Source organism: Euphorbia lathyris, chromosome 5, assembly GCF_963576675.1.
Source record: "Euphorbia lathyris chromosome 5, ddEupLath1.1, whole genome shotgun sequence".
NCBI classification, from domain to species: domain Eukaryota; kingdom Viridiplantae; phylum Streptophyta; class Magnoliopsida; order Malpighiales; family Euphorbiaceae; genus Euphorbia; species Euphorbia lathyris.
The window spans coordinates 48,225,910-48,235,177 of record NC_088914.1 but is presented as its reverse complement, the minus strand read 5'-3'; the positions used below and the strand labels follow the sequence as shown (position 1 = coordinate 48,235,177).

General features: G+C 35.7%; 1 non-coding gene across 1 annotated transcript; it reads left to right on the top strand.

The window, feature by feature from the left end:
* Positions 1–6,324: 6,324 nt before the first annotated feature.
* On the top strand, positions 6,325–6,430 carry LOC136231447 (small nucleolar RNA R71). Its single transcript, XR_010689830.1, has one exon. It is a non-coding gene; the product is annotated as a small nucleolar RNA R71 (small nucleolar RNA).
* Positions 6,431–9,268: the final 2,838 nt, after the last annotated feature.

Here is a 9,268-nt window from a genome sequence, read left to right as displayed (position 1 = left end):
CAAAATAAGCGTGTTTTTAAATAAATAATAAGATAAAAATAAATTTTGTACTTTTGAGAATTTCCTTTACTTTTGATTAATTTCAGTAAAATAAAACATCAAGCTAATTCGGTACTCGTAAGTCGTATTTTGCAGGTACGGGTTAAGAACAATTGATGATCCAGCAAGTACGCGAGGTGTAACCCATTCCACGCGGGGCGTAGAACAGAGCACGCGGGGCATGCAAGGTGTAAAATAGTGACAATTGTTCCAGGAGCTCAACCACGCGGGGCGTCCCCAGATATACGTGGGGCGTAAAGAAGCAATTCTGTATTAAGTTCCATGAGCTCAACCACGCGGGGCGTACTCCGGTCTACGCGAAGCGTGGTTGAGTCAACTCCTCTAAATTCAGTCCACGTGTAAGAGAAATTATCAATGGAATGGGTAAAATGCCAGACGCGTGGGGCGTCCTCCCATCCACGCGGGGCGTGCCATGTGAAACCTGCATAAACAATGTGAATTCTTACTTGTAACTTATGTATTTACGATTTTACCCCCGAACTTGATGTGTATAAATAAGAGTGATTAGCACTCATTTAATTCATTCAGATTTTATGTAACCAAACTCTACCACCTTGAGAGCTTGTTCACTTATTCCGTCACTCCATTGAAGTTTCGTTCCACCCTCTTCCATCAAACTCGAGAGTTCCACCTCCAAGACCTACGAGACAGCATTGAGTCCGATTAGCTAGTTCCAAGGGTCGATCCTTCCCTTTCTACTTGCTAATTAGCTTGTACTCTTCCTATGTATTAGGCTTGGTTGTATTCCATATTTACGCGTTCCATATTTATAATATATGATTTACAATTTCCGTCTCTCTATACGTGTTGATATTTACTACTTGTTTTGATATTCATAATTGATTATTTTGTAGGGGGACACGATTATCGATGCCCTTTTGGCTTATCTTTTGGGAACTATATAGGCACTGCCCTACCGAAAGTGACGCACCGGAAACCGTAGGAATTGACAAGCCACTGAACTTACGGGCCCTAGTTTCTAATCCCCCGAATTAGACACACTTTTATGAGGAACCACGTAGACTAAGTACTTCACGGGTCGGTCGGTCGGTCTACACGTAGTCGTCTTTACAAGAGTAAATTATCAATCATATATGTTCAGAGTCATTGTTTATTATATTTATAACTTATCGCCACCCGTATCACTTCTTTAGAGTTTCGGTTATATAAATCTGCCTCACCGTAGTTTAGGAGTAGTTTGTAGTCGTCACCCAAACCAACCTAAAGTATTCACCGCTTAGATAACAAATAGAACCGAGTAGTTTAATACTTGTGGTTATAAATCCCACGGATTCGATACCCAGTCTTAACCAGATTATTACTTGATACGACAGGGTACACTTGCCCCTACGTAGTAGCGTCTAGTAGAGTTTAAAAGCACACACACATAACAACTTATACTTATATCCATATTCTCACCCACTATACTACTAGGCGCCGCGCTCATCAGGAGGCTTATAGGATGTTGTGGAGGAGGAGCTTGCAGGGTAAGTAATCAAGGGCATGTTGCTAATAGCTCTCCCTAGTTTAGTGGCATTTAGGTAAGCATCATATAGCCTGGCAAGGGCATATGCCTGCTGCAATGTTTTTGGTCCAAGCATTTACAGAGGATATCCCAATTTATCTTTCAATACCACTAAGAAAACAACTCAAGACATTAAGTTCACTTTGTGTGAGCATACATCAAAAGCTTCGATATACTCCAAAAGTGACTCGGTATGTGTTAACTAACCGCTTCAAATCATCCATGGGGTCTTTATAGATGTGTTTACCAAACTTGAAGGAAATTAGACAAGCCTAGGCACAGCGGAAATATAAAATTTTATCTATTTCCTTTTTCCAAGATTCGTTAATCGTTATTTTATGTAAAGAGGGATTAAACAAGTGTACCTTTTCTGAAGATCTATCTACCGTTGCAAACAAAGTGCCCACAACTTCTCAACCGTATTTCACGAACAATGAAATCAACAAAAAAGAAAATGGTTTGTAATCAACCAATGAATAGCAATCTAAAATTGATTACCTATAAAGGAATCGATACGAGATCAAAGAGAGAGTAAATGAAAGAGTAATTAAGACGAGATGAAGTCGAAAGAAATTCTTAGCCTCTTGAATATGCACCAGCCGAAATTCATATGTATATAGGGACTTATTTATAGTCTTCCAACAATTAACCCTAATCACATTAGATTTTAATTACTTAATTAGAATCCTATTCCAAATAGGTTTGCTAATAGATAAATAAATAAATATTGTCATTATCTTTATCTATATCTTAATATAAATAAATAAATGATAATCCTAATCTAATTAGATATTTATTTATGTTAGAGATTTAATTAATTAGAATCCCTATCCGAATAGGATTTCTAATTAGATAAATAAATAAATATAATCATTATCTTTATTTATATCTTAATATAACTAGATAATAATTCTAATCCTAATTAAACATTTACTTATGTTAGAGATTTAATTAATTGGAGATATAATCACATTAAACCTTCTCATCAATTTTATCTCATAATCAGATAATTTAATTATAACCATAATCTAATTATAATTACCAATTAAATTATTTCATCCCTAATGTACAAAATTCGGCCCATATACTTCCTCTCTCTTAATTACCATTTTGTCCTCTGATTCCAAGTCCCAAGTGCGACCCATTAGGATCTTATCGCTGCTAGCCGTATATATTTATTGGAATTAATTCAACCTGATTAATTTCAACTTATATATAACGGAATGACTTTGAGAGCTGTTACTAGCAGAACCTTAGACATTCCCCCAGTGCAATAAGAAGCCAGGTTGAATACTGACGTTTACCTTTCCATATTAGATCCAGTATAATTCGATCCTTTATCAATTATATCCTTCAGACAATTCTTATAACCATAGAACATGTCATGTTACATATAACGAACAGTCTGTTGACACTTTTCACTTGCATGAGATATTCATCGGGGAAATCATCTCGTATGCCGATGGTTTCACCAATGGGACCGTTTTCATCTTCGAGTCTTGATAGATGATCGGCGATAAGGTTTTCGACTCCCTTTTTATCTTTAATTTCCATGTCAAACTCTTGTAATAACAAGACCCATCTAATAAGACGTGGTTTTGAATCTTTGTTAGCAAATAAATACCTTAAAGCTGCATGATCGGTATAAATGATGACTTTAGATCCTAACAGGTACGACCTAAACTTATCACATGCAAAAACTACTGCTAGCATTTCTTTTTCGGTTGTTGTGTAATTTAATTGTGCACCGGACAATATATGACTCGCATAATATATAACATGAAGTTTCTTATCCTTCCTTTGACCTAATACACATCCTACGGCTAAGTCGCTTGCATCGCACATAATTTCGAAAGGCAAATCCCAATCGGGTTTAGCAATTATGGGTGCACTGACTAAGGCGGTTTTTAATGTATTAAAGGCTTGTAAACAATCCTCATTAAAATTAAAGGTTGAATCCTTCATAAGCAAATTAGTAAGTGGTTTGGAAATTACAGAAATGTTTTTTATAAACCTTCTGTAAAAACCTGCATGTCCTAAAAATGACCTTACTTCCTTAACAGTAGTTGGTGGGGGTAATTTCTCTATAACTAAAGTTTTTACTCTATCCACCTCTAATCCTTTTTCAGATATTTTATGTCCTAAAACTATTCCTTCGTCTACCATGAAATGACATTTTTCCCAATTTAATACTAAGTTAGTTTCTTCACATCTAGACAATACTTTATCTAAGTTTTGTAAACATGCATCGAAAGAATCTCCATAAACTGAAAAATCATCCATAAAAACTTCCATGATACCTTCAATGAAATCGTTAAATATTGCAGTCATACAACGTTGAAACGTTGCAGGTGCATTACATAGACCAAACGTCATTCTCCTATAAGCAAAGGTTCCATAAGGACATGTGAAGGTTGTTTTATCTTGGTCATCCGGGTAAATGTAAATTTGAAAGAATCCAGAGTAATCATCTAGGAAACAATAAAACGCATGATCGGCTATCCTTTCAATCATTTGATCAATGAAAGGTAGAGGAAAATGATCTTTCCTGGTTGCCTTGTTTAGGTTTCTATAATCTATACAAACCCTCCAACATGTGGTTGTTCGCGTAGGTATTAATTCACCTTCGTCATTACTTACACAATGGATTGGACTAACCTATTCACTATCCGAGATTGGATATATGATTCCATTGTCTGAAAGTTTAGTAATCTCATTTTTGACTACTTCCTTCATGTTCGGATTTAGGCGTCTTTGCCTATCCGCTTTAGGTGGCTTACCTTCTTCTAAGTGAATTCTGTGCATTACAATACTAGGATTAATTCCTTTTAAGTCTGAAATTTGCCATCCCATACTCCCTATCCTATTTCTAACAATCTCTTTCAACTTTTCTTCTTGTTCTTTTGTCAATTTGTTAGAGATAATTATAGGAAGAGTATCGCCTTCGTCTAGGAAAGCGTACCTTAAATGGTTTTGGTAACTCTTTAAGTTCTAACTTAGGGGGGTTCTACAATTGAAGGCGGAACTGGTCCATCTTCTCGAATCAAAGGCTTTGGAGCCTTATCTTCTAATTCTTCTCCCACTATGGGTTCTATTACTTTCTCTTTGAATAACATCATTGACACACTCTTCGACCAAATCAAGTTTCATACAAACTAACTCTTCCATGGGATATTTCATTGCTTTGTTCATATTAAACTCAATCTTATCTTCATCTATTCTCAAAACTACTTTTCCTTCCGATACATCGACTAATGCACGTCCTGTATTCATAAACGGTCTACCAAAAATTAGCGGACAATTAACGTCCTATGCAAAGTCTAGTATAACAAAGTCGGTAGGAAAAATGAATTATCGACCTTAACTAAAACGTCCTCAATTATACCATATAGTTTCTTAGTGGTTTGATCCGCTAGTTGCAAAACCATATTAGTACACTTGATATCTTCTTCTAAACCTAACTTTTTGAAAATAGACAACGACATTAAGTTAATGCTCGCACCTAAGTCACAAAGACAACTTGGGAATTCGATGTCTCCCAATTTACACGGGATGGTGAAACATCCAGGATCTTTGAGTTTAGTCGGAAAATGACTCGATACTATTGAACTACAATCTTCTGTTAACGATATGGATGAAATTCTTCCCAACTAATTTTCTTAGAAATCAAATCTTTTAAAAATTTACCATAGTTAGGAATTTGCGTTATCGCATCCATAAACATCAAATTTATATGCAAATTTTTAAGTTTATCTAGAAATGTTAAAAGTTGTTTATCATAGTCCTTATTTCGGACTTTATGTGGAAAAGGTGGTTTTGGTACAAATGTTTTTGTATTAGCATCTATGGGTGAACTCTTTGAATTTACATTAACTTCTGAGGATTTCGTCGACAAATCACTTCCCTACAAAATGTTAGTAGAATCTCCGGGCATTTCTGGACATAAATAATGTTTCCCCGAACGAAGAGTGATAGCCTTTACATGCTCTTTAGGATTTTCTTCCGTATGGCTGGGAAGACTTCCCTCTTTTCGGGATGGAATTGATTTAGCAATTTGTCCTATTTGAACCTCCAAATTATGGATGCTAGACGAGTGGTTTTTAATTAATTGATCGAATTTATTCTCAATTCGTTTAAAACCATCATCGTGGCTGTTTACTTTACCACCGATAGCATCTATGAATTTGTCGATTTTAGAAGATAATGTGCCAATCGTGTCTCTTGACTGATTTTGATAATTATTAGATTGACTTTGATTGGCACCGGCATTATTATTCTCTTTCCCACTAAAACTAGGATTATTCCTCCATCCGGGATTATAAGTGTTTGAATAAGGGTTATTAGTTTGATTTTGTCCTTGGACAAAGTTTACATGTTCAACCTCATCCATACCATCGTAATCCAAGTCCGTTTGGATTGGGTTACCATTAGTGTCAGACGGTGTCATAAACCTGTCAATTTTGTGCGATAGCGCGGAAAATTGGGCTTGTAACATCGCGATCGGATCGAGATTAACTATACCTTTAATTGGTGATGTAGTTGAGGATGATGGTTTCGCCACTGGTGTGTGTCCACGTTCGGCAGGCCACATACTACTGTTGATTGCCATTTCCTCTAAAAGTTCTTTCGCTTGGGCGTATGTCTTCTTCATAAGTAACTCTCCCGACATAGCATCTAATGAACCTCTGGTTGTGGGATTCATTCCGTTATAGAATGTCTGCATCAAAAGTTCATTGGGCAAGTGGTGATATGGGCATAAACGTTAAAGTTCCTTGAAACGTTCTCATGCTTCATAAAGGGTTTCATTGTCATGTTGTGTGAAGGATGTTAATTCTTTTATAACTTTCGCGATTTTTGCTAAAGGGAAAAATTTGGATAAAAATGCTTGGGCTAATTGGTCCCAAGTTCCGAATGTCGCGGCTGGTATAGAAGTTAACCAAGCTTTGCTCATATCCTTCAAAGTGAAAGGAAATATGCGAAGTTTTCCTGCTTCGGCAGGCACGTCATTCATCTTGAAAGTGTCGCAAATTTCTAGGAAATTTGTCAAATGGGTATTTGGGTTTTCGTTAAGCAGTCCATAAAATATCACATTATTTTGCAACATATTAAGCAAGGCAGGCTTAATTTCAAATTAGTGTGTATTTATCTGGGGTCTAACTATACTTTTCGTTACACCGGCCACTCCTGGCCTAGCGTAATCCATAAGTGTGGGTGGAATTGCCATGGTTTCTGGCTGTGATTTTTGTTTCTCTTTGTTTTTCTTTTTGTTTCTTTTTACTGTTCTTTCAATTTCTGGATCAAGTAGTTCCGGTTGAATGCCTGAACTTCGAGTATTGCGCATGAACTTGAAATTTTTGCACGAACTGAAAGTACCTTCAAAAAAATTGAAAAATAAAACTGTAAGTAAATTTAAATAAATAAAGTATAAAAAATAAATAAGTATGTATAAACCTACATTCGAAATAAAACACGAAAAATCTAAATTTTTGTAAAAAGAATTGGCGTTCCCCGGCAACGGCGCCAAAAACTTGTTGAGCGATTTCCGCAAGTGCACGGTTTCGCTTGTAGTAATAAAAAGATATCGATCCCACAGGGAACGTTTTTTCATGAAAACTTATTTTAATAAGTTTTAAATTACGTCTTTAGGTTTATATTATGGAAAATCGTTTAATTGGATTGAATTGAATTAATCAGAATCGGATGAGAAATATATGTTGAAAATTAGGATACAATTCTGTCTCGAGATTTGATTATGAGACAGAAACTTTAGTGTTTCAAGTAAGAAAAGTATAAAACTCATTCACATTAAGCAAAGAAAACAACTTTAACTTTGGAAAGATTATGGGCATGTAATAAATCGTAAATTCATTCAATTAACATGCTTTAAACCGTAGAAATCTCTCTGAATCGGAGCAGATTTCTACCTTAATCAAATTGGTATTTATTTTCGATAAGCCGACCCAACGATCATATCTTCCATAAAAACTAATCCTTTCAAGTGTTCAACTAAGTTTCCTTGTAATTATATGAAATTAAATACGTTTTAATGAAAACACCAGAACCTTACTTCGAAGGTAACATCAAAGTAACAACAAAAATATTTATTGAATAAAGTAAACGTTTTATTATAGAATTGTGAATCTTCACAAGTTAACAAAGAAAAATAAACATGGATAGCATTTTAACTAATTTGAGTTCCCGGTTGTCAATCCTTTTCTCAAACTTCGTAGGTTTGTCAGGCCCTGGGGCGCTTTAGCCGTTAGTTCTTCTCATTGAATCTTCGGAATAGAGATTGTCCGATCTACTACCAGAATGAGAACTTGTCTTCGAACAATTCTTAATCTAAACTTAATCGCTACTGTGTTTATAATAATCTAAGAACAATCTTGTGTACAGCTTGTTTGCTTTACAGAATTGAAAACTAATCTCTGAGTCTTTTCTAACTCAGAATCTCAACATTATATCTGCTCTCTAAAATCTTAATTAACTGACTCTTTGGACTCTGAAATCAACTCTCTATTTATAGATGTTGAAGAGTCGTGTTTGAAGGGTCGTGTCCGCTATGAAGAGACGTTTCTATCCACCCGAACAGACGCGCTTCTTGAATTTTTGACATGTGAAATCAGTGCTGAATTGACTGCTGGTCGTACCGAGATTCTAAAATCTCAGTGGCAACCTGGGGAGTAATTTTTTCCTCAGAACAACTTCGTCTCCGTGCCTTATTATAGCGTGTCGCGACCGAGATATGGGAATCTCGGTCGCGACACGGGTTGTTCCTCCCGGTCTCGCTCCGTTCCTGTCTCCTCGTATCGGTGCACTGATATTCTCGTAATTTTGGCTCGTAACTTGGGGTTTTTCCTTCATTTTTGATCCGTTTTAGCTCCTATTTGGATTTAACCAAATAATTAAGTACCTTGCATCAAAGAAACATATTCGGACGTAAAAGTACTCTAAATAGATATAATTAGTACGATTTTATGACCAAATTGACGTAAATATTAATGATATTTTTGGTATATTTTGGGCTTAACAAGTGTTCACATAAGCATGAAGTGAGACAGAACTTTATAATAAACTAATAAACTTAAAATAACCCTAAGTCAAGTAATGTGTTTATGGGATTAACATAATGTTGTTGAGAGTTGCATGTAATAATGTATTCTATTGTGAATGGAAAGCTGATCTCACAAGCTTTAGATATGGAGTTATCTAAACAGTTACACGGATCCGGTAAAGGAGTTTATTAGGATTGGGGACTCGCTTGAGATAACAGGATGGATGGATTTATCTAGTGTCACTTGTTTCATCTCAAATGGTATTAGTAGGTATAAGTAATCCTTAGACTCAAATAAACATTAATTAGTGATTCTGGATTATGGAGTGTGATGCTTTAATTCTGTGCGAGGATGGTCCACTACAGGGGGGCCTAGGGTGTGTGAGAGCAGGATTGGGTATCACATAAAGTAATTGCAATGTAGTTAATGTTAGATTGAGCATTCATCACTCCTGATAGATAGGAGATATATCCATGGGCCTCTTATGGAAGAATTAACTGGAAATCTTTGCAAGGTGATATGATTAAAAGTAGAAATGGAGATTTCACTTAACCAATCTATTCAGAGTTAATTCTACCCGAACAAGTAAAATAGACGTCTCATTATATGTAACTTGACATATTCCATA